Below are 25,294 nucleotides of genomic sequence, written 5' to 3' on the forward strand. Positions count from 1 at the left end.
GACAACAGTACTTGTGTCTTACACAGCGGTCGGTCGTGAGAATCGAAATGTAACATAATACTGTACTTCCCCCCTCCCCCAGTACTTAAGACAGGCCGACTAGGGCCCTCATCCAAGTCTCCTTCTGGGAGTAGAAGCTCCGAGAAGTATCCACATTGTCCAGCAGGCATTTACTGGGCACCCACTGCGGGCCAGGCCCCGGACAGGGGAGGCCGTGGTGGCTCTCCCCTGTAGGGTACACAGAGGTCTGTTGGAAGGAGGGTGACGCCAGGCCAGCTGTTGAGCTCCAGGACCTGTTCTTCCGGGCCGGTACTGCCCCACCTCCCAGCGGGTCAGCCGCTGAAGTGCTCGGAGCTCCTGAGGGGAAGCGCAGGGCAGGGCCACCACCGGAACACCTGCAGAAGCGTCCCCCAGTGGGGCTGGCTGTTCTCAACCGGAGATTGCGAGACAGCGCCACGGGCCAAAGCCACGTGCAGGTGCGTTTCGTTTGGTCTGCTTAGCATTTCAGTTTATTTAGAAAATTGTCAACATGTAAAATCGAAAGATTTGGGATAAAACCCAGGTTTCAGCTTCTAACTTTTAAAAAAAAATCAGAGCATTGACAACACTGGGCCTAAAAAAGCCACCTGCTGACCGCAGGCTAGAACCCAGGGGACAGCGTCCTCTCGCTGAGCTTCAGCCGGCCATCCATTTACAAACAACAGCAACAGTCTTTGTCTAGTGACACACATTTCCCCTGCTCTTGGACGTTCACTACTTCCTCCTCCATCCTGATGCTAAAGTAAAGCCACGTGTCTACTTGGAGGTGTATACACTCACGGTAAATTTCTGTGACAAGATATTTTTAACTTCTCAGTCAACACAGGTGGGAAAATTGCAACCGGCCGCTCTTTCCCGGGCGCGTGGCAGAAGCTAGAGAAGAGAGTAGTTGAGTCAATGAGTCACTGCATGTTATTTCTTTCCCATTGTTGCTATAACAAATCACAAACTTCAGAGCTGAGAAAATGCAAAGTTATCTTCTATAGAATTCTGGTGGTCAGAAGTCCAAAATGGGTTTCACTTGACTAACATCCTAGGTGTTGCCAGAGTCATGTTCCTTCCAGAGGCTCCGGGGGGGGGGGGGGGGGTGTCCATTTCCTTGCCTTTTCTAGCTTCCAACAGATGTCCACATTCCTTGGCTCATGGTCCCTTTCTCCATCCTCAGAGCTAGCAGAGTGGTATCTTCCACTCTCACTCTGACTCTAATAAGAACCCTTGTGATTGGCCCTGGCCGGTTGGCTCAGCAGTAGAGCGTCGGCCTGGCGTGCGGGGGACCTGGGTTCGATTCCCGGCCAGGGCACATAGGAGAAGCGCCCATTTGCTTCTCCACCCCCCACCCCCTCCTTCCTCTCTGTCTCTCTCTTCCCCTCCCATAGCCAAGGCTCCATTGGAGCAAAGATGGCCCGGGCGCTGGGGATGACTCCTTGGCCTCTGCCCCAGGCGCTAGAGTGGCTCTGGTCAAGGCAGAGTGACGCCCCGGAGGGGCAGAGCATCGCCCCCTGGTGGGCAGAGCGTCGCCCCCTGGTGGGCGTGCTGGGTGGATCCCAGTCGGGCGCATGAGGGAGTCTGTCTGACTGTCTCTCCCCGTTTCCAGCTTCAGAAAAATACAAAAAAAAAAAAAAAAAAAAAAAAAAAGAACCCTTGTGATTAACTTGGGTCCACCGGCGAATCCTGAATAATCTCCCTGTCCCCAAACCCTTCATGGTGACATTCCCTTTGTCCTGTAAGGTAACATATTTGCTGATCCCAGGAATTAGGACATGGACATCTTTGGGGGGGTGGGCGTTATTCTACTTGCCACACGGTGAATTAAACATTATTCCACCCCAGCATGGGCTTTGGCTTGGGGTTTCAGCTACAACTAGTGGTTCTTCAGTTGTCCAAGTATTTATTAAACACCTAGTATGCGCCAGGACTTGTGCTGCGTGTTACCAATCAGCTGTGAGCAAGAGACCAATGCCAGGGCATTCTCTTTGACTGAGACGCGGGCACTCAAATTTCCCCCGTAAGCCTATCCCACTCACCTTCCCTGAGGGTACTCAAATTTGCCATCTTTGTTCGAAACACCCGAGTGCCTGTCCCCACTCTCTGCCCTGTGCATGGAACAGTATAGACTGTGCTTTAACCCTTTAGTCTCGAGACCACTTTCTTCTGACTGCTGGGTTCCAGGGGTGGCTTCTGCTGCCACGTGAGGTGGCAGGTAACCTCTCTCAGCGCCTCTGGTTCTTGCACACCCAGGCTAAGAACGGGGACATCAGGCCACTTGGAAGTCAACCAGAAGGTCATTCTGTACGTTAAACAGTCTGCGCCATGACAGATCTCGGCACAGCCTGGATGCGGCTCACTTATCCCGTGTCCCCATCCCCAGGCTGGGCAAGCCCTGGTGTGCGACCTCTAAGCAGAGCTCAGCTACTCGTGGAAGTTCCTTCCCAGCTGAGGTTTCCACAGGCCTGAGTTTGGACGGGATGCTGTGTTCAGAGGGAGTCCCCAGGGAGCATGTGACGGCATTGTGCACGCAAGAGCTGCCATCCACCACAATGTCATGGGGCCCGGATTGGGAGGCTCAGTTCTGCCCCATTGCTGAGGGAGGAGGGGTTTTAATTGAGAGTGCAGTTATCCTTTATGGGTTGGCTGAGGAGGTGGCAGGGTGGCCCTGGAAAGTCAACAGCACAGCCCTGACTCTGGCAGTGTGTGTGCGATTAATCAGGATGTGCTGTCGTAAGAGAAGTTTGCTTTACCATGATAGTTGACTCCCCAGTCACATCACAGTTCAGTGTGGTTCTGCTCCATGCAGTCACTCAGGGTGCCAGGTCCCTCCACCTGGTGGTTCTGCCTTGCTGGCTGGCTGAGGACGCGGGGGTGGGGGTGGGGGGGTTCTGCAGGAGGTGTTCGTGGGCCAAGCCCATGAGTAGTCCATGTCATTCCTGCCCACACTCCATTGGCCAGAACTTGTCACACGAGCCCGTGTAATGTAGTGTTGGCTGTGTGTCCAGAAGGAAAAGGAAGTGCAGTTTGGTGAACACACAGCAGCCACTGTAAGTATATTTGTTCGTTTGTCACCATATACCAATTGTGTCTATGCTGCGTGCCAGGTTCTTGGCTAGGCACTGGGGATCGACAAGTGACTGTGACTCTGTCCCCATCTCCAAGGTGCTTTCGGGCTCAAATCCTACCTCCCCTGCTCACTCGCTGGGTAACGTGGGGTAAAGTACTCAACCCCTTTCAGCCTGTTTTTCTGGCTATGAAATGCGGATAGTAATACCAGTGGTAAGGATCAAATGAGGTGATAATTGTAAAGCCAGAAACCCAATGCCTGGTTCATGGTCAGGGTCAAACAGAGGGCAGCCGTGGACAGGGGAGGCATGAGCAGGCACCCAGGCAGGGGAAGCAGGGGCCTGGCGTCCCCGAGCGGTCCTCCCAGCCCCACGTCGGGGACCTCGCTTCTCAAGCTTCTGAGTAAGGCAGCCTGAGGAAGAGTCAGGGCTGAGGAATATTAAGGCAGGACGGAGGTTTCTGGCATCTGCTGTTGGACCTGGGCTTTGGGCAAAATCTGCAGTGACCTGTCCCTTCTTAGGTGCCTAGCCAGGCCCCTCCTGGGCTCCTACACCTCACTCCTCCGCTCCCTCCGACCTCCTTCTCCAACCCCCAGCCCCCCACCCCCAACCCCCAGCAGGTCTCAATCCGGCTGAACGGACCTGACTCCCACTGGGTGGTGTTCTTCCAGCTCAGACATCCCCACGGATGCACGTTTTCTCCACACTTACAGGGACGGACGATGGTCCCTTTGGGGCGACCTTGAACTGCCTGCCAGGCGTTGTCTCTGAGCATCCAGCTTGCCGGGAGATGGGGAGGAAGGGAGGGAGGCTGGAGGCCCGGGGAGGGAGGAGGGGGAGGCCACACCACACTGTTAAGCTTAGCCAGACAGCCCCTCCAGAATGGAGAACAGATGGCAGGGAGGTTTCCAAATCCATCATTTGGAAGTGATTGTCCAGGCGAGAAGGGGGTCTGAGCTCCCTGGGGGGTGCGAGGATCACATTTCGCCCTTGAAAATGGAAACAGAATTGTCCTTAAATCCTATCCTGTGTTTGGGTATGAGAGATGCCTGCGTGATTATTTTTTGACCCCGGGGCATTTTGCCCAGTGTGGGACAGAAACCCCGAAGGAAGCATTTCCACTCAATGAGGAAACGAAGGGCGGAGCGAGGGCAGGTGGGAAGGCTGAGTCGCCGCCCCGGGACCCGGTCCTTAGAAAGCGCCCGTGTGCTTACTGCTTCCCTGGGCCAGCGACGTGTGCTGTGTACACAGGAACTAGGCCGTGGGCGGGCTGGGGGTGTGTGGGTGTAGACAGCTAATCCAACAATGACGAGGCCCGGAATTTGATAGCAATTCCAGTGCCTGCCTGTGCTCAACCCCGTGCTGGTGGGTTTCAGACCGGAGTCTGAGGAGAGTCCTGAATTACTGAAACCGATCCTTCTCCCATGCAGGCTTTTTTTTCACACATCGTCGACATCTCGGTAATCAGGTGTCTTCACATCCACGCAGGTTCATTGTTTCGTTAGCAGCCTTTCGCTTTCAGGGCGGTCGGTGCAATTGTGGCGCGTGTGAGGGCGGCTGGCCAGGCCCGGCCTGTGCCATCCCTCCACACAGCTGTAACGGGAGCTGGTGTCTGCTGCGTGTTGGTCCTGTGCTGGGCTCTGCCCTACACCCTTGACGTGGGTCATCTCGTGGACGCCTGGTGATGCCACTGGCGTGACATTTTGCAGATGAGGATCTGAGACATACAGAGGTGACGTGGCTTGCCCAAGGTCACTGAGCACATAAGTGGAGGACCATGGTTGGGAGTTCCTGGGCAGTCTGGCTGCAGATCCCATGCTCCCCCTGGACCACCGTGAGAGTGGGGGATCCCACAGGGAGCTCAGCTGCTGGGTCATCGAATGAGTTCAAACTTTATTAGTATTTTTGAAAGCCGCAGAACCCTTTGTTCACAGTCCCTGGAGCTGAATGGGGGTTGAGGGAAGGGCAGGAGCTTGGCCTTCTCAACTTCCGGCCCCCGTCCGGAAACTAACTCCTCCCAGGTGTCTCTGTGCCTGTGTGTCTCAACCTGAGGAGCCCTTTGGGCATTTCTTCCCTAATCGCCCCCTCTAGGAAATTTTAACCCTGCAGATATATACTGCTCACGAAAATTAGGGGATATTGCAAAATGAATATGCAGCGATAAAAGAAAGAAGCATTTGATTTTTTTGTAATTAAACAAGAACATCAGAAAAGCAAACAAGTCAAAGAAAGTTGTTCAATTATGCAAATGAAATACAAAACCAACTTCTATTTCCTTGGTGAAAATACACTATATACAAAAGGCTGAAAGTACTGGCATCTCTGCACGTTCCCTGACCCCTGATTTTTGTGATCAGGGCTGTTTATGTGTTGTATGCAGATCTGAGCTTCATACATAAAAAGAGTTAAATTTTTTTTATCTCCCCCTAACCAATCTTTGCAATAGGGGGCGCTATTGCGCCCACTCGGAATGCATGCTCTGCAGGACCCTTTGGGACCACAGAAGCCATTTGGGGAAAACAGGGGTATTGGCCTAGTTCTCAGATCATCACACGTCAGAATCCCTGGGGAGGATTTAGAACATACCTGGACCCCAGCCCAGAGCTGCTGAGTGAATTGGTCAGGGGTCCCAGGCATACTTTAAAAACAAATAACACACTTTATTTTTTTGGAGCAGTTTTAGGTTTATAGAAAGACCGGACAGAAAGTGCCTGAGTTCCTGTCGCTCCTCTGCACAATTTCCCCCCTTATTAACATCTTGCGTTGGTGTCACACATTTGTCACCATTGATGAACCAATATTAATACATTATTATTAACTAAAGTCCCTAGTTTACATTAGGATTTGCTCTATGTCGTACAGTTCTACGGGCTTTGCCAAATGCGTGTTATATGCCCACCTTTATTGTAGCATACAGAACAGTTCCACCACCCTGAAAGTCCCCCATGCTCTACCTGTTCATCCCTCCCTTTCCCTTAACCCCCTGGCCACCACTGAGCTTTTTACTGTCTTTGGTTTTGCATTTTTCCAAAGTGGCACATAGTTGGAATTATTCAGTATGTAGCCTCAGGACCTTTGCACAGGCTGTTCCCTCTGCCTGAAATGCTCTTCTCCCGCACATCTGCTTGGCTCACTCCCTCACTTACTTTGGGTATTTTTCAAAGGTCATCTCCTCAGTGAGTCCTTTTCCACCCCTCCTATGTATTTGCACCCCCAGCTCCCTATAGCTCCTCCCCATCTCTCGACCTGGCTTTGTCATTCTAACGTCGTATATAACTTATTAAATATCTTTGTTTCCCATTGCCTGTCTTCTACCCTTCCAACACTAGAATGTACACTCCACAAGGACAGGGATGATTTTCGTCTGTTTTGCGGAGTGGCATGTAGTAGGTGTTCAACTAAACGTCTGTTGAAGGAATGCAGAAGGTATGAGGTAGGAGTTAGTAAACTCCATCCCCATTCTGCAGGAGAGGAACGGAAACTCAAAGAGGTTGCCACCTGTCCCATGCTACACAGCTAGTTAATGAAGAAGTCAGGTCTCGAACCCAGGCACTGTGACTGCAGAGCTGCTGTCTGGCCCCATGTAGATTGTGGAGATGAGGTCATCTTCCTCTGGCCCCCAGACTCCTCCATCCTTGGCCCTTAGCCTCCTGCAGCGTGAAGGGAGACTCGGATCAGACGGGTTCTGTCTTACTGTGAGCTGACCCCATGGATTGCTCTGGGGACCTGGTGGGTAAGTGATGGGATGATCATCTTAGGGATGACCTTGTCCACACCTCCCCAGTTTCCAGCCCCCAGGAGGCCTGATGTGGTCACCTCCAGCCAGGGTGACCTCTGATGTTCCCCATTGCTGTCCACATGTGGTGGTTCCAACCCTTCAGGGCGGTGTTTTCTGCCTCTCGTTAACATTTTGGTGTCCCCGGCAGTCAAGAGGAGAGGGTGTGTCCCCTCTCTCCTGGTGCTCCTCACAGAGTAGGTGCACATGGTAGAATATTGCATAATATTCAGGGAAAGAAATGAGCGTTCCCTGAGACCTACTGTGTGCCCTACAGGAAGTTTTCTGAGGTGTGTTATTCTAGTTAATCTTGGTGATGTCCCCCAAGGCAGGCGGGCTGTTTCCACTTTCTGGATGAGGAAATTAAGGCTCAGAGTTTCCAGGCTTGTCCGAGGCTGCCTGGGAGTGTTATGTGCCCAGAAGGACCCAGATGGCAGGTGATGGGGCTGGGCCAGGTGGCTCTCAGGCTGCAGCTGTGAGCTACCCCCTGGGAACTTGGCCTCTGACATGGGCTGGGCTCCATCTGTTTACTCTGGGAAACCATTTCTAACCATGGAAGGAGAAGTTAGAAAAAAAATAAGCCCTGGACAAGTAGTTCAGTTGGTTGAAGCGTCATCCCGATGTGCCAAGGTTGCAGGTTCGATCCCCAGTTGGGGCACGTGTAAGAGCCAACCAGTGAGTGCACGGATGAGTGGAATGGCAAATCGATGCTTCTATCTCTCCCTTTCTCTCTCTCTAAAAATCATAAATTTAAAAAAAAAGAATAAAAATAAACTCCTGACTGTATTTTCAGATCCTGGAATCTCCTTTTTGGGAGGGTTTCCACCTGCAGGCCGAGATGAGGTGTGGTCCAGCTCAGAGGGAGGGGAGAAAGATATCTGTGAGAGGTGGGAGGGGGTGAGGACCTTCCAGCCTGGGCGGGTTGAGCAGCAGGTTCACCTTGATTTGATATTTGGACAGCCCTGGAGAGAAGCATTCATTCATTGTTCATTCCTTTAATCAGTACTGGGCACTTGCTTGTGGCAGGAGCTGTGCTAAGCGGTGGGGACACAGCAGGGAACAACACAGACTCAAGGGCCTGCCCCCATGGGGCTGATTTTCTGGCTGGGGAGGGAGCAACGAGGGTCAGGCAGCACTTTAGAGGGGCAATCAGGAGAGGCTCCTTGGAGAAGGTGTCTTTTTAGCAGCAGCCCCCATGAGGAAAGGAGATGGCCAGGCCAAGATTGGGAGACACCTTATGACAGGTGATGTCACAGGGACTCAGGTGTGTGATAGGCCTGCCCAGGGTCGATCCCACTGGCACCTTCAGGATGTAGCCCGTCGGCAATCTCTGCTGTGCCCGTGCGCTGGGGAGGGAGGTAGGTCAGACTCCCCAGCAGCCTGTGCCATTCTCTGCCTCTAGAGACCCCGACCCAGGACAGTATGGCCCTCCATGGCGGGGACGGAGGGGTTGGTGTGGACCTGGTGGCCCTGGTGGCCCGGCCGCTGAATGGCAGTCTAGAACTGGTGGTGATCACCAGCCACACGCCGCCAGCTTTCCTGAGTCTGGGCCTGCCCTTCGCTCGCCAGGTGAGGAGCAGGTGGGCCGGCGGGCAGCGCAGGGCTCCTTCCTAATTCAGTCAGCTCCCATCTGGGTCCCGGTGTGCTGAGGACCCACTGTGTGCACGACTGAAGGGGATGCTCTTGTCTTGTGACTCTCCAGCACTTTACAGTTTGTAAAGGCCTCGTTAATAATAATAATAATAATAATAATAATAATCGTGCCTTGGACGGGTAGCTCAGTTGGTTGGGTGTTGTCCCAACCTGCCGAGGTTGTGGGTTCAATCCCTAGTTAGGGCACACATAGGAAACAACCAGTGATGGTGTGCGTAAGTGAAACAATGAGGCTGTGTTACTCGCTCTGTCTCTATCTCTTTTTTCTTCTCACTCTCAACATCAATAAACAATAAAAATAACAATAATAATAGTTGTAACCAGAGTCTGCTGAGCAAGCGCTGTGTCCCAGCCTCGCGGCTGGTGCGGACTAGCTTTGGGCGCCCCGTGTTCTGGCTCCTGGTCCCCTGTCCTCTCTGCTCTCCCACTCCGTCAGACCCCTGGTCCCCTGTCCTCTCTGCTCTCCCACTCCGTCAGACTCCCGGTCCCCTGTCCTCTCTGCTCTCCCACTCCGTCAGACCCCTGGTCCCCTGTCCTCTCTGCCCTCCCACTCCGTCAGACCCCTGGTCCCCTGTCCTCTCTGCCCTCCCACTCCGTCAGACTCCTGGTCCCCTGTCCTCTCTGCCCTCCCACTTCGTCAGACTCCCGGTCCCCTGTCCTCTCTGCACTCCCACTCCGGTCCCCTGTCCTCTCTGCCCTCCCACTCCGTCAGACCCCTGGTCCCCTGTCCTCTCTGCCCTCCCACTCCGTCAGACCCCTGGTCCCCTGTCCTCTCTGCTCTCCCACTCCATCAGACCCCCGGTCCCCTGGTCCCCTGTCCTCTCTGCTCTCCCACTCCGTCAGACTCCTGGTTCCCTGTCCTCTCTGCCCTCCCACTCCGTCAGACCCCTGGTCCCCTGTCCTCTCTGCTCTCCCACTCCGTCAGACTCCTGGTCCCCTGTCCTCTCTGCCCTCCCACTCCGTCAGACTCCCGGTCCCCTGTCCTCTCTGCTCTCCCACTCCGTCAGACCCCCGGTCCCCTGTCCTCTCTGCTCTCCCACTCCGTCAGACCCCCGGTCCCCTGTCCCCAGTCCTCTCTGCTCTCCCACTCCGTCAGACCCCTGGACCCCTGTCCTCTCTGCCCTCCCACTCCGTCAGACTCCTGGTCCCCTGTCCTGGTCCTCTGTCCTCTCTGCTCTCCCACTCCGTCAGACTCCTGGTCCCCTGTCCTCTCTGCTCTCCCACTCCGTCAGACTCCTGGTCCCCTGTCCTGGTCCTCTGTCCTCTCTGCTCTCCCACTCCGTCAGACCCCTGGTCCCCTGTCCTCTCTGCCCTCCCACTCCGTCAGACTCCTGGTCCCCTGTCCTCTCTGCCCTCCCACTCCGTCAGACTCCCGGTCCCCTGTCCTCTCTGCCCTCCCACTCCGTCAGACCCCTGGTCCCCTGTCCTCTCTGCCCTCCCACTCCGTCAGACTCCCGGTCCCCTGTCCTCTCTGCTCTCCCACTCCGTCAGACCCCTGGTCCCCTGTCCTCTCTGCTCTCCCACTCCGTCAGACTCCTGGTCCCCTGTCCTCTCTGCTCTCCCACTCCGTCAGACCCCTGGTCCCCTGTCCTCTCTGCTCTCCCACTCCGTCAGACTCCTGGTCCCCTGTCCTCTCTGCTCTCCCACTCCGTCAGACCCCCGGTCCCCTGTCCCCAGTCCTCTCTGCTCTCCCACTCCGTCAGACCCCTGGTCCCCTGTCCTCTCTGCCCTCCCACTCCGTCAGACTCCTGGTCCCCTGTCCTGGTCCTCTGTCCTCTCTGCTCTCCCACTCCGTCAGACTCCTGGTCCCCTGTCCTCTCTGCTCTCCCACTCCGTCAGACTCCTGGTCCCCTGTCCTCTCTGCTCTCCCACTCCGTCAGACTCCTGGTCCCCTGTCCTGGTCCTCTGTCCTCTCTGCTCTCCCACTCCGTCAGACTCCTGGTCCCCTGTCCTCTCTGCCCTCCCACTCCATCAGACCCCCGGTCCCCTGTCCTCTCTGCTCTCCCACTCCGTCAGACTCCCGGTCCCCTGTCCTCTCTGCTCTCCCACTCCGTCAGACCCCCGGTCCCCTGTCCTCTCTGCTCTCCCACTCCGTCAGACCCCCGGTCCCCTGTCCCCTGTCCTCTCTGCTCTCCCACTCCGTCAGACCCCCGGTCCCCTGTCCCCTGTCCTCTCTGCTCTCCCACTCCATCAGACCCCCGGTCCCCTGTCCTCTCTGCTCTCCCACTCCGTCAGACCCCCGGTCCCCTGTCCTCTCTGCTCTCCCACTCCGTCAGACTCCCGGTCCCCTGTCCTCTCTGCCCTCCCACTCCGTCAGACTCCTGGTCCCCTGTCCTCTCTGCTCCCCCACTCCGTCAGACCCCTGGTCCCCTGTCCTCTCTACCCTCCTGTCCTCTCTGCTCTCCCACTCCGTCAGACCCCCAGTCCCCTGTCCTCTCTGCCCTCCCACTCCGTCAGACCCCTGGTCCCCTGTCCTCTCTGCTCTCCCACTCCGTCAGACTCCCGGTCCCCTGTCCTCTCTGCTCCCCCACTCCGTCAGACCCCTGGTCCCCTGTCCTCTCTGCTCTCCTGTCCTCTCTGCTCTCCCACTCCGTCAGACCCCTGGTCCCCTGTCCCCTCTGCTACCCACTCCGTCAGACCCCTGGTCCCCTGTCCTCTCTGCCCTCCCACTCCGTCAGACTCCCGGTCCCCTGTCCTCTCTGCCCTCCCACTCCGTCACACTCCTGGTCCCCTGTCCCCTCTGCTCTCCTGTCCTCTCTGCTCTCCCACTCCGTCAGACCCCCGGTCCCCTGTCCTCTCTGCTCTCCCACTCCGTCAGGCTCCCGGTCCCCTGTCCCCTCTGTTCTCCCACTCCGTCAGACCCCTGGTCCCCTGTCCTCTCTGCTCTCCCACTCCGTCAGGCTCCCGGTCCCCTGTCCTCTCTGCTCTCCCACTCCGTCAGGCTCCCGGTCCCCTGTCCTCTCTGCTCTCCCACTCCGTCAGACCCCTGGTCTCCTGTCCTCTCTGCCCTCCCACTCCGTCAGACTCCCGGTCCGCTGTCCCCTGTCCTCTCTGCTCTCCCACTCCGTCAGACCCCCGGTCCCCTGTCCCCTGTCCTCTCTGCTCTCCCACTCCGTCAGACTCCCGGTCCCCTGTCCTCTCTGCTCTCCCACTCCGTCAGACTCCCGGTCCCCTGTCCTCTCTGCTCTCCCACTCCGTCAGACTCCCGGTCCCCTGTCCTCTCTGCTCTCCCACTCCGTCAGACTCCTGGTCCCCTGTCCTCTCTGCTCTCCCACTCCGTCAGACTCCCGGTCCCCTGTCCTCTCTGCTCTCCCACTCCGTCAGACCCCCGGTCCCCTGTCCTCTCTGCTCTCCCACTCCGTCAGGCTCCCGGTCCCCTGTCCCCTCTGTTCTCCCACTCCGTCAGACCCCTGGTCCCCTGTCCTCTCTGCTCTCCCACTCCGTCAGACTCCCGGTCCCCTGTCCTCTCTGCTCTCCCACTCCGTCAGACCCCCGGTCCCCTGGTCCCCTGTCCTCTCTGCTCTCCCACTCCGTCAGACTCCTGGTCCCCTGTCCTCTATGCCCTCCCACTCCGTCAGACTCCTGGTCCCCTGTCCTCTCTGCTCCCCCACTCCGTCAGACCCCTGGTCCCCTGTCCCCTCTGCTCTCCTGTCCTCTCTGCTCTCCCACTCCGTCAGACCCCTGGTCCCCTGTCCTCTCTGCCCTCCCACTCCGTCAGACCCCTGGTCCCCTGTCCTCTCTGCTCTCCCACTCCGTCAGACCCCCGGTCCCCTGTCCTCTCTACCCTCCTGTCCTCTCTGCTCTCCCACTCCGTCAGACCCCTGGTCCCCTGTCCCCTCTGCTACCCACTCCGTCAGACCCCTGGTCCCCTGTCCTCTCTGCTCTCCCACTCCGTCAGACTCCCGGTCCCCTGTCCCCTGTCCTCTCTGCTCTCCCACTCCGTCAGACCCCTGGTCTCCTGTCCTCTCTGCCCTCCCACTCCGTCAGACCCCCGGTCCCCTGTCCCCTGTCCTCTCTGCTCTCCCACTCCGTCAGACTCCCGGTCCCCTGTCCTCTCTGCTCTCCCACTCCGTCAGACCCCTGGTCCCCTGTCCCCTGTCCTCTCTGCTCTCCCACTCCGTCAGACCCCTGGTCTCCTGTCCTCTCTGCCCTCCCACTCCGTCAGACCCCTGGTGCCCTGTCCTCTCTGCTCTCCCACTCCGTCAGGCTCCAGGTCCCCTGTCCTCTCTGCTCTCCCACTCCGTCAGACCCCTGGTCCCCTGTCCTCTCTGCTCTCCCACTCCGTCAGACCCCCGGTCCCCTGTCCTCTCTGCTCTCCCACTCCGTCAGACCCCTGGTCCCCTGTCCTCTCTGCTCTCCCACTCCGTCAGACCCCTGGTCCCCTGTCCTCTCTGCTCTCCCACTCCGTCAGACTCCCAGTCCCCTGTCCTCTCTGCTCCCCCACTCCGTCAGACCCCTGGTCCCCTGTCCTCTCTACCCTCCTGTCCTCTCTGCTCTTCCACTCCGTCAGACCCCTGGTCCCCTGTCCTCTCTACCCTCCTGTCCTCTCTGCTCCCCCACTCCGTCAGACCCCTGGTCCTCTGTCCTCTCTGCTCTCCCACTCCGTCAGACCCCCGGTCCCCTGTCCCCTGTCCTCTCTGCTCTCCCACTCCGTCAGACTCCCGGTCCCCTGTCCTCTCTGCTCCCCCACTCCGTCAGACCCCTGGTCCCCTGTCCTCTCTACCCTCCTGTCCTCTCTGCTCTCCCACTCCGTCAGACTCCCGGTCCCCTGTCCTCTCTGCTCTCCCACTCCGTCAGACTCCCGGTCCCCTGTCCTCTCTGCTCTCCCACTCCGTCAGACTCCCGGTCCCCTGTCCTCTCTGCTCTCCCACTCCGTCAGACCCCTGGTCTCCTGTCCTCTCTGCCCTCCCACTCCGTCAGACCCCTGGTCCCCTGTCCTCTCTGCTCTCCCACTCCGTCAGACTCCCGGTCCCCTGTCCTCTCTGCTCTCCCACTCCGTCAGACTCCCGGTCCCCTGTCCTCTCTGCTCTCCCACTCCGTCAGACCCCCGGTCCCCTGTCCTCTCTGCTCTCCCACTCCGTCAGACTCCTGGTCCCCTGTCCTCTCTGCTCTCCCACTCTGTCAGAATCAAAGCCCAGCTTGCATTTGCAGAGTGCCTACTGTGTGCTCAGCACTGTTCTAAGGCATGTCTTTGTGTTGATTCGTTTATTCTTCCTGACACCCCCGTGAGAGAGGCAGGACGGCACTGTTTGTATGAATTCCATCTCTGGAGGTCAGATCCCAGCTCTGCCACTGGCTAGCTGTGTGACTTTGGATAAATCCCTTACCTTCTCTGTGCCCTCAGTCTCCTCATCTATGAAATGGAGACCATTGCACCGGTGACATGGGGTGTGTGAGGACTGAGTGAATTAATATCAGGAGTGTACCTAGGATGGCTCATGGATAGAGGCGGCGCTTTAGAGGCGTTCACTGCTGTGGTGACGCTGATGATCAGGGCCGTGGGCGGCACCTTCATTGTTCTTGTTCTGGATCCCACGTGAGAACGTGTGTGGTCTGACCAAGGTCCCGTAGCAAGTAAAATAGAGACTCGGGCTTGGTCCCCGGGCCCTTCCCTGTGGTGTCCTTCCCTCTCTGAGAAGGGGACTCCGCTGTGGCCCCCACTGCGTGTGGCTGTGCACTGACCACGGTCACGACGTGCGCTTGCACTGACCACGGTCACGACGGGCGCTGGCACTGACCACAGTCACAACGTGCGCTTGCACTGACCACTGTCACGACGGGCGCTGGCACTGACCACAGTCACAACGTGCGCTTGCGCTGACCACTGTCACGACGGGCGCTGGCACTGACCACGGTCACGACGGGCGCTTGTGCTGACCACTGTCACGACGGGCGCTGGCTCTGACCACTGTCACGACGGGCGCTGGCACTGACCACGGTCACGACGGGCGCTTGTGCTGACCACTGTCACGACGGCCGCTGGCACTGACCACGGTCACGACGGCCGCTGGCACTGACCACGGTCACGACGTGCGCTTGCGCTGACCACGGTCACGACGGGCGCTGGCACTGACCACGGTCACGACGGGCGCTGGCACTGACCACTGTCACGACAGGCGCTGGCGCTGCCTGGCTCGGCCCTCCCGCCCCTTCAGGACAGAGCACGCAGAGCCGGGCAGCGCAGCCTCTTCCACAGGTCACTTCCGCTTTCGGATTACCCAGTGGTTTCTCCCCGCTCCCTCCCCACTCGTCCGTGGGAAGAGGGACAGTACTCAGAGACCCGAGGGGCCACGATGTCAACCCTCCTGCAGAGGGTCCGTGTCACTGTACCCCACAGCTAAACAGGCCCAGTTCCCTTCCCCCCTGACTTCATCTGCACCCCTTCCCGGGAGCCAGGTGTGCAGAGAGCTGCCTGGAGCTCATTCTCTGCTGATGTCTGGGGCGCGGGTCTGCGTGGGGGCTGCCCAGAGGGCACTGCCAACACGGCTGCAGTGCGGGAGCAGAGCTGGGCCCTGCCCCTGGGTCCTCACTGTCCAAGGGGTGTCAGGAGAGTCTGCGCCTGTTGGCCAGCTGCCAGCCCGGACTAGGGAACAGGGCCGAGCTGGGACTGCAGCGCGTGGCCTGGCCCCCTGAGGTCCCCGGCCCCCGCCAGGCCCCCGCCAGGCCCCGTGCCTCGCAGCCTGCTCCTCTTCCTGCCCCCTCCGCAGCGCCTGTTTCCAGGGTTCTGGGCAGAGGAAGAAGTGTGCGCCTCCCTGCAGCTGACCTATGGTTCTCAAGCTAGCCTGGTCCTCGACGTCCATGGCACTCAGGTGGGGGGCTCTTTGCAGCTCTTGGGCCCCCACGAGGCAAGGACTGGGGAAAGGAGCCATCAGTTGTGTACCTATGTGCTGACCTCTGACCCTTGCCCCCATGCACTTCCTTGAATCCTCCCTACAGCTGCACTGCATACACGTGGAAAGAGGCTCAGAGAGGCGAAGTGACTTGTTCAAGATCACACAGCTAATAAAACAACCTTAATCTTTGGAATCAAGATGTAAATGAGGAGTTCTTACTCCCCCAAACCAAAGGCATCTCAGGTGTCAAATACATATTAATAACTACTATAGCTCCTTAGTCTGCAGACCTACTATGTGCCTGGCACAGTGCCCAGTTGTCTTATACATAAACAAAGCCAGATGGGCCACCAGCTAGGCTCTGGCACTTGGACTAGGTCATTGAGGGAAATGAGCAAGCCATCTGTTAACAGGGTAGGCCAGTGGTTCTCACCTGGGGGCCAGCTTACCCACCTAGGGACATTTGGCAATGGTTGGGGGACTTCTGGTTGTTATAGCTGGGGAGGGGGTACTGCTGGCTTCTCATGGACAGGGGCCGGAGATGCTGCTAAACTGCCCACAGTGCACAGATCAGCTCACAACAATAAATTACACAGCCCAGGCGTCAGTCGCACTGAGGTTGGTACACGCGGGTGTAGAGGAGTTACCAGGAGGGCAGCTCCTGGCACTAGAAACGGGGGGCAGCCGTTTGCACTCGGGCCTGAAGGCACGCGGGAGGGCGCTGTGTGGACAGGGCTGCAGGGAGGGGCCCACGGAAGACACACCGCCCAGGACCCCAGGGCCCTGAAACTGCAGGGGAGACTGAGGGACTTGTCCAGTCTGCAGAACCAGGTAGAGGCTGAGCTGGGAGTCAGACGCAGGTCGCCTGACGCCAGGCTCCAGCCCTCACCGCTACACTGCATGGGTGTGTGGATGGCCCTTCGCCGGGTGCTGATGTGTTCCTGGCTCTCTGTTCTCTGTGGGGGAGGTTGGCTTGATCCTACCCAGCCCTGGGGCCCTGGACACGGTGTCCTGTTCCCAGGCCTTTCCTTTCCTCCAGCAAAGAGCTGGCATAGCCTCTCTGCCCGCCTCGGCGCTGCCCAGCGGAGCCCCAGCCTCAGCCGAGGTAACCATGCCCCCGCCGCCCGGAGCTCCTAACTGCTTCCAGATGCCCTGCCCGGGGTGGGAGGGGCCCGTGCAGGCCGGCCCGCTGGGGAGTGTTAACACATCCACATCTGTCTGGGGGCCTCCAGCAAGCCCCCCTGGGCCGCCCTCAGAAACCCCGGCTCCAGCTTTCCCAAACATGCCCAGGTTTACATTCCGGGGCCAGCCCTGCGGCCCCCCGCCAGGCCCCCGGGAGCCGGGAGGCTGGCCTGCCCAGGGCCTGGCGCCTGGTGCTGCCTCGCTCGGCCTGGCACGCTCCCGGCGCTGGATCGAATGACAGGCTCTTGAGCTAAGCCAGCACCACCTCCCAGGTGTCCCGAGTCCAGGGTCTCTGCATGTCATCCTGCCCTTGTCCACGAATCCCGTGCCCACCTGGCCTCTGCAACCCCCAGGACATCCCTCAGTCAAGCACCTCCCCTGTGTGTGGCATCTGGGGGTCCTGGGGATAGGTGGAGGGCCCCAGAGTCCCAAGCCAGGTTTCCCCCGCTCTGTATTGCCATTGTCTCTTTCCCTGTCTGCCCCTCGTCCCCAGAGCGGGAGCCGCTGGAGGACGTGCCCAGCGCCCGACCCAGGGCCCAGCACATCATAGATGCTCAGTGAAACACCGAGTGAGAGAATGAATGACTGTGTGAGTGAGTGGTTACACTTGCTGACTGGCCACCTCATTATCCTGCCGGCCCCCAGTCTTGTCGAATGCTCTCCCTGGCCCAGGCTACCTCTGTTTACAGAGTGCCTACTGTGCGCCGGCCCTGCACCAGCATGTTAACACATGACTTCACGGCTCCTCAAACTTCACTGCACCTGCACACTCATTCAGGGGACCTCTTAGTTTCCCCCATCTTTATCTTGATTTGTTTCCAACCTGTATGTAGAGAAGTTATTGTAAGACAGTGAGCATTCACCAGCTGTTGCTATCTTGATGTCTATTAAACTGATGTGCTATGTACATTTGTATATTCACACACACACACATTTTTTTCTGTATCACTGAGCATTGATAGAGATGTTTCTGAAGACCTCTTCCTTAGTCTTCAGAAAATGTTTCCTGTAACATGGAGACTTTCTTATATAACACAATATGAGTAGAAAATTCAAGAAATGTAACGTGATATAACACTGTTATAGTCCATGATAATGTCGCACACTTGTCCCAATAACATTCTTTCAAGCCATTTAGTTTGCCTTAAATTCAGGGTGCAGTCCAGGATCGCCAGGGTGCCTGTGGCCACATCTCTTTAGTTTCTGCATCCGGAACGGAGGTCTGCACACTTACTGCAAAGGGCCAGATAGTAAATGTTGCAGCCTTTTCACTTGATACGGTCTGTTGCAGCTACTCAACTCCGTCATGATGCAAAAAAAGCAGCCACAGACCATATGTAAATAAATGGGCATGGCTGTGTTCCAGTAAAAGGTTTTAAAATTTATTGATTGATTTTAGAGAGGAAGGGAGAGAGAGACAGGAACATCTGTTCCTGTATGTGCCCTGACTGGGGATCAAACCCACAACCTTTGTGTTTCAGGACGATGCTCTAACCAACTGAACTATCTGGCCAGAGCCCAATAAAATTTTATGAAAACAATTTTCTCATGAACACCCACATCCCCACCACCTAGATTTTCTCACACTTGCCTCCACTTGCTTTATCACATAGATCTCCATCCATTTTAATTTTTGATGCATTTTGAAGCAGCAAAATATTTTGTACTTACAAATATGGATATAACCCCCCCAAAAAAAACATTTTATTGTCATTAACCACCTTAAAGAAACATTTTGGGCCTTACCAGGAGGTGGTACAGTTGATAGAGTGTCAAACTGGGATGCAGAGGACCCAGATTCGGGGCCCCAAGGTCACCGGCTTGAGTGCAGGGTTGCTGCCTTGAGCGTGGAGTCACAGACATGACCCTATGGTCACTGGCTTGAAGCCCAAGGTCGCTGGCTTGAGCAAGGGGTCACTCACTCTGCTGTAGTCCCCCAGTCAAGGCACATATGAGAGAGCAATCAATGAACAACTAAGGTGACACAACGAAGAATTGATGCTTCTTATTTCTCTCCCTTCCTGTCTGTCTGTCCCTATCTGTCCCTCTCTCTGTCTCTGTCACGAAAGAAAGAAAGAAAGAAAGAAAGAAAGAAAGAAAGAAAGAAAGAAAGAAAGAAAGAAAGAAAGAGAAAGAAAAAGAAAGAAAGAAAGAAAAGAAAAAAGAAAGAAAGAAAAGAAAAAAGAAGAAAGAAAGAAAGAGAGAAAGGGAGAGAGAGGGAGGGAAGGAGGGAGGAAGGGAGGAAGGGAGGGAGGGAGGGAAGAAAGAAAGAAAGAAAGAAAGATCTTGGTACTGACAGCTTTGAAGTGTCTAGGCAGTTGTTTTGCAAAGCAGCCTCGGTTTGGATTTGTTGGATTGTTTGCCAGAGACGAGATTTGGGCTGAACATTTCTGTCAGGAGTAACACGAAGTTAACGAGTCTTCTGGAGCTCTTCCAAATGCCAGTTCTCCTTCTTGTCCCCCAAGGTTCTGTTTTCACAGTTCTAGAGGGGGCCCAGGGTCTATGCTTTTAGCAAGTGCCCTGATTCTGCTCTTCAGCCATCCTGGAACATTATTAGCACATTAGTTTATATAGTTTTCATATCAACACATTAATAAAGGAGGTATTACTCTCCCAATTTATCAGGTGAGAGAGCAGAGGCTGGCGTGGTTAAGGAACTAGCCAAGGTCATTAACCCCATGGGTGGTAGAGCCAGAATTGGATGGAGCCCTGGTCTGTTTGGTGCTCTGCCTGTGCATCGTCCTCTGTGCTAGGCTGCCCCCTGCTGTCTACATGGTAGAATTCTTGCCTGCTGGCCCCAAGCCAGCAGCTATTTTCAAGTCGGTGTTACAACATGAAGGGCGTGGGAGATTATTGTCATGGGCACACCTGGTGGCCTAAACTCATGCTGGGGCTTCAGGAGACAGAGCCTCCAGCAGGGAGCAGCATCTCCCAGACTGACCTCAGAGCCTGGATGAGGTCTCGCTTGCTTTCCTTCTGGCCCAGCTGCTGTGCTCCGAGGGTGAGGCTGAGAGCACACTCATATTGGCTGGAGGGCCGTCTTTCTACATCAGTAGCAGGCTGGTGGCCGCTAAGGCCAGGCTCACGGGCATCATCAACCTGGAGGAGACCTTCCCCCAGGTGTGTCGGGATTGGCCAGGGCAGGCCAGGAAGCTCTTGGGAGCCCTCTGAGAAATGATGAGTTGTCCTGGTTCCCCGGGAAACCCAGTGCAGGCCGGGCTGTGAAACTGGCAAAGGACCTGGGGCAAGAATGAGTCTGGCACATCTGAGGAGTGGCCACTGGCCTGGAGCAGTTCGGATGAGGAGGGAAATGGCAGGTGAGAGTGGAGGAGCGATGGTACAGGCCATGTCGAGCCACAGGGAGGAGTTTGGATTTTATTGTCTGAATTTGGAAGCTTTTGAAGACGTGATCCAAATGATGATTTCAGATCCCTCCGGCTGCTGTGTGGAGAGGGGCCAACAGGGGGCAGCAGAGACACCAGTGAAGAAGCCACCATAGTGAGCAGGTTGAGAGTTATCCGTGTCTTGGCGCAGGGTGGGGGCAGTCAGAGGCAGATTAGGGTCAGTTGAGGCCCAGGGCACAAAAGAAAATATTGAGCCCCTTATATTAGAAAAAAGTGTCAAGTTGGAATTTTGCTGGGCCCTTCAGAAGTCAGGGCCCAGGGCGCACGCCCGGTGCCCCCACCGTTAAATTCACCTCTGGGGGCAGTAGCCACCGGTTTTAGAGACATTTAAGAGGAAACTCCACTCCTGCCCTCAGCAGCCCCGCTGCCGTGCCCTCGGCCACCCTCCAAGTGCAGCAACCACCAGCAGGGAAAGTGTCCCTCCTGAGCTTTTGGGCAGGCTGTTCCTTCTGCCTAGAATACCCTTCCCTACTTTGTTCACCAACTTGAGTATCTTTTGTGGCCACCCTTGTCCTCTGTCCCACCGTTTTCCATCTCTCTGACTGTCTCCCCACAAGCCCTGGAACCCCTGAAAGACCAGGACCAGCCCTGGTTATCTTTGTACCCCACCACTCAGCGCTGGGTCAGGAACATAGTACCTGCTCACTGAACGTTTGAGAAGTCCTACAGCCAATGGCAGCAGCTCCCACGTAGTCCAGCCTTGGGCTGAGCACACCACTCCCATTATTCTCGCACCATTTGATATATTAAAAACAAAACAAAAGCCTGACCAGTGGTGGCGCAGTGGATAAAGTGTCAACCTGGAAACACTGAGGTCGCCGGTTCGAAACCCTGGGCTTGCCTGGTCAAGGCACATATGGGAGTTGATGCTTCCAGCTCCTCCCCCCCTTCTCTCTCTCTGTCTCTCTCTCTCTCCTCTCTAAAAATTAAAAAAAACAACAACACAAAAAAACCCTAAGACTCAGAGAGGTTCGGAAACTGCCCGGGGCCACACAGCTTGGAAGTAGAGTAGAGGCGGCTGCCCCCTTTGCAGGAGCATGTAGTCTCCCGTTTGTCATGCCCGCTCCATCCCTGCGTTCTCCTCCTTTACGGTATCTGCCCATCCCTAAGAACATCTGGCTTTTTGACCTGTGTTTATAAAAGCTCAGCGAACTGTTAGTGTTTCACAAATGCCCCTTGTGTTTCCTCTACTGGAAGCTTCTCTCCTTTCCTAAGCCCAGCAGGAGCGTGCCAGCACCCCCAGTTACCCAGCTCTGCCTTTGTCTTCCCGCTCAGCACCCTCCCTGGGGAGCTGGCCACGCGTGTGAGGCACCCGCGTCCCACAGCAGACAGTGCTGTGGTTCCAGGCACGGGTCCAGGCCCTTCCCCGAGCCTGCCGACCCTCAGCCTGCAGCGGCCGTCCGAGAGACTGCTGGCAGGCGTCTCTCTCACTCACCGGTACAGCGGAGCAGCCTGGAGCAGCTGCTTGTCCCAGTGCTGTTCAGGCACTCGGGAGCCATCTGGAAACAGATGGCCCAGGTACCGCCCTCAGGGAGACAGGCATGAGCAGTGACGTGCATGTGAACAGGATAGTGACAGAGTGTAGCAGTTTCCAAGAGGGAAAAGGGCTGTAAAAACAAAAGGGCATGATTTGGGGGTGCAGGGCTCCTTTAGGAGGGGTGGTCTGGAGAGGCCTTTCTGAGAAGGTGACATTGAAACTGAGTCCTGGATAACAAGAAGGAGCTGGCTGGGGTGAAGATTTGAGGAGAGGCATTGCAGAGAGAAGGAACAGCAGGTGCAAAGGCCCTGAGGTGGGATGAACTTGGTGGGGCTTGAACAACAGTGGCAAGGCCAGTGTGGCTGAAGGGGACTAAAGGGAGGAATAGGGAGGAGATGAGAGGTTGGGGGATCTGGGTCACACAGGGTCACCCCCAATGAGGCATTGGGTTTATCATCCCCTGAGTATGATAAAACAGGAAGAAGGGTCCAGGGTGTGGAAGGTATGGAAATCTGAGCATCCCCAGGAGGTTTGGAAGCTGAGGCTGACTGCAGGTAGGCAGGGAGGTGAGTGCCATCTCACGGGGCTTCCCACAGCGGCCACATCATAGCACCTGTGCCCCCAGGAAACAAGCCCCTTGGAAGGACTGTCGGTGTCTGTGTGAGGAGCCCCCTTGCACAGAGCAGAGCTCACCCGGTTGGTCTGCCAAGCAGAAGATACAGTGCAGAACCCAGCTCCGGGTCACAGCTTGCTGGGGGGCCTGGTGGAAATCCCCCAAGGTCATGGTTGCCACACATGTGCCCTGCGAGGCAGAGAAAACAAGTAGACCTTCAGCACGCCAAGGCAGTGTGCACACGCAGGGGACCCCGCGGACCCCACTGTGCGGGTACAGAGCATGGAGTTGACAGGTCAGAGGGCGGAGGGGTGAGGGGCATGGCTCTGCACAGGGGGTGCGCAGGTATGGTCCGTGTTCCCTGGACTGATGACCAGCTGAGGCTCCGAGCAGCCGCCAGTGATGAGGTGAAACGAGGGGCAGACATGCAGGGCCCCCGTCGTCATCAGCTCAGGTGGCCATAACCTAACAGTACCACAGCTGGGCGGCTTAAACAACAGGCACTTGTTTCTCACAGCTCTGGGGCTGGAGTCCGAGAGCAGGGTGCCGTCACGGTCGGGTTCTGGTGTGGGCTCTCTTCCTGGCCATCTTGCTGTGTCCTCACATGTCGGCAACAAGGAGAGCTCTCTGGGGTCTCTTCTTATAAGAGCCCAAATCCCATCATGAGGGTCTCCTTCATGACTTCTAACCCTAATCACCTCTCAGTGCCCCCCCCCCCCAATACTGCGGACTAGGGCTTCGGCATATGAGTTTGGAGGGCTGAAATTCAGTCCATAGCAGCCCCGGAGGCCCCAGTGAGGGGCTCAGATTTCATCTGTCTTTGGAAATGACCAGTCTGGATGTTGAGCATGAGGCGTTTCCCATCTACACACTTACAGCCTCCTAGTCTGGACATGGCTCTGAGCTCCAGCGACATGGGCGGGAAGGGGGGGCAGTCTCTGCAGTCCCCCACTTTATCCCCTACAGGGTGTCGGGGTCCCCAGCTTCCCCGCCCTCCCTGCCTCTCATGCGGGGACTGATGCCGGCTGGCAGAGCCTGCCACGTGAGCTGGGGCCTAGGGAGCCGGGTCCCAGACAGGTGACCCACAGGGCGGCCCTCCCACTGCAGAAATCACCCTGCTCTGGGGCCTAGGGAGCCGGGTCCCAGATAGGTGACCCACAGGGCACCCCTCCCACTGCAGAAATCACCCTGCTCTGGGGCCTAGGGAGCCGGGTCCCAGACAGGTGACCCACAGGGCGGCCCCCCCCACTGCAGAAATCACCCTGCTCTGGGGCCTAGGGAGCCGGGTCCCAGACAGGTGACCCACAGGGCGGCCCTCCCACTGCAGAAATCACCCTGCTCTGGGGCCTAGGGAGCCGGGTCCCAGACGGGTGACCCACAGGGCGGCCCTCCCACTGCAGAAATCACCCTGCTCTGGGGCCTAGGGAGCCGGGTCCCAGACGGGTGACCCACAGGGTGGCCCACCCACTGCAGAAATCACCCTGCTCTGGGGCCTAGGGAGCCGGGTCCCAGACGGGTGACCCACAGGGCGGCCCACCCACTGCAGAAATCACCCTGCTCTGGGGCCTAGGGAGCCAGGTCCCAGACAGGTGACCCACAGGGCGGCCCCACACACACTGCAGAAATCACCCTGCTCTGGGGCCTAGGGAGCCGGGTCCCAGACAGGTGACCCACAGGACACCCCCACACACACTGCAGAAATCACCCTGCTCTGGGGCCTAGGGAGCCGGGTCCCAGACAGGTGACCCACAGGGTGCCCCCCCCCACTGCAGAAATCACCCTGCTCTGGGGCCTAGGGAGCTGGGTCCCAGACGGGTGACCCACAGGGTGCCCCCCCCCACTGCAGAAATCACCCTGCTCTGGGGCCTAGGGAGCCGGGTCCCAGACGGGTGACCCACAGGGCGGCCCCCCACTGCAGAAATCACCCTGCTCTGGGGCCATGTGGTCCTGGGTGCTAGCTGTGCTGTGGGACCCCAGGCAACTCATTTCTTTGCTGTGAGCCTCTGGTTTTTCATCTGCAAATGGGTACACTGATCCTTCCCTGGGTGGAGTGGGAGGAGATCTCAGGGACATAAGGAGCGCAGGGTGCCCAGCCCGAGGTAGGCACTCAGGGAGCAGATGGGCAAGGAGCGAGTGACACCAGTGGGCTTCTGGGGGGGGGTGGGAGCTCAGGCTCCCAGAAGGGTCAGTGGGGGGGTGCTCCCAGCATCGCTGCACCACAGGGCTGAGTGCTGATCTGCAGAGCCCGGGGCAGGGACGGGCAAGCAGAAATGGGGACGGCCAGCCCTGAAGGCCCCTTGCTCCTTCGGGACTTCCCGCCCTGAGTTCCTGTGACCCTTACCCAGCCCCTCAGTACCCCCAGCAAAAACCCTGCTGCCAGTATCAATGGCTGCTCTGCTGCCCAGGCTCTGCTCGTGAGCTTCCTGGCACCTGCTCTTCTCTCTGGGGCCTCCGCACAGAGCTGGCTGTGGGCATTCTCTCCTCTTACGGGAGGAGCCCCCGCCCCACAGTGCTCTCTGGTTCCAGAGGCAGTGACTGTCCCAGCCAGACAGGATCCACGCCAAGGCCGTGCTGGAGCACACCTGCATGGCCCGCACCACGCGGAGCTCCCTGGGGAAAGTGGAGACCCACGAGGCACACCGGCTGGCCACTCCCAGCACCTGAGGCTCTGCGGCCTGCCCAGGGTGAGTCTGTCCTGAGAAAGGGACCGACTGGGGGAGGGGCGAGGGGAGAGGAGGCCACCGCAGAGGGCAGGGGTGTGAGCGAGAGCTGGATGCCAACATCGGGGTTCTGCACTTGCCAGCTGGGCGGCCGGGGACAGGCACGCCTCCTCTCTGTCCATCCAGCGTTCCACCCGAGAAATGGCTTCCTCCATGGCAGCATGCCAGGTGACGCTGAGAGTTACGGGTGCGACTCAGGAAGAGCCAGCGCTTCACGCATACAGTGCTTCAGCTGCTGTCATCACAGTTTGAGGTGAGGGGTTGGGACTCTTGTCCCCACCAATCCTGCTGGGTTTGCTAGCCGGTGGGTGGCCCCTTTTCCTTCCACCCATCCCCGGGCTCGCAAACTTTCTGTAAAGGGCCTGATAGTCAACATTTCAGGCTTTGCAGATCATCGTGTCGTGAAAGCCACCACAGGTGATGTATAAATGAATGGGTGTGGCCACTGTCCAATAAAAATGTATTTATAACAAGCAGTGAGCCAGATGTGGCCCATGAACCATGGTTTGCTGAGCTCCGATCTGTTCGTCCACTCGTTCAGAAAA

The 25,294-nt window shown here is 57.4% G+C and overlaps 1 long non-coding RNA gene across 1 annotated transcript; it reads left to right on the forward strand.

The window, feature by feature from the left end:
* The first annotated feature begins 398 nt into the window (after nucleotides 1-398).
* Nucleotides 399-24,920, forward strand: LOC136402505 (uncharacterized). The gene is made up of 3 exons (XR_010750980.1): nucleotides 399-476; nucleotides 24,556-24,713; nucleotides 24,833-24,920. It is a non-coding gene; the product is annotated as an uncharacterized lncRNA (long non-coding RNA).
* Nucleotides 24,921-25,294: the final 374 nt, after the last annotated feature.

Source organism: Saccopteryx leptura, chromosome 4 (genome assembly GCF_036850995.1).
Source record: "Saccopteryx leptura isolate mSacLep1 chromosome 4, mSacLep1_pri_phased_curated, whole genome shotgun sequence".
Taxonomy (NCBI): Eukaryota; Metazoa; Chordata; class Mammalia; order Chiroptera; family Emballonuridae; genus Saccopteryx; species Saccopteryx leptura.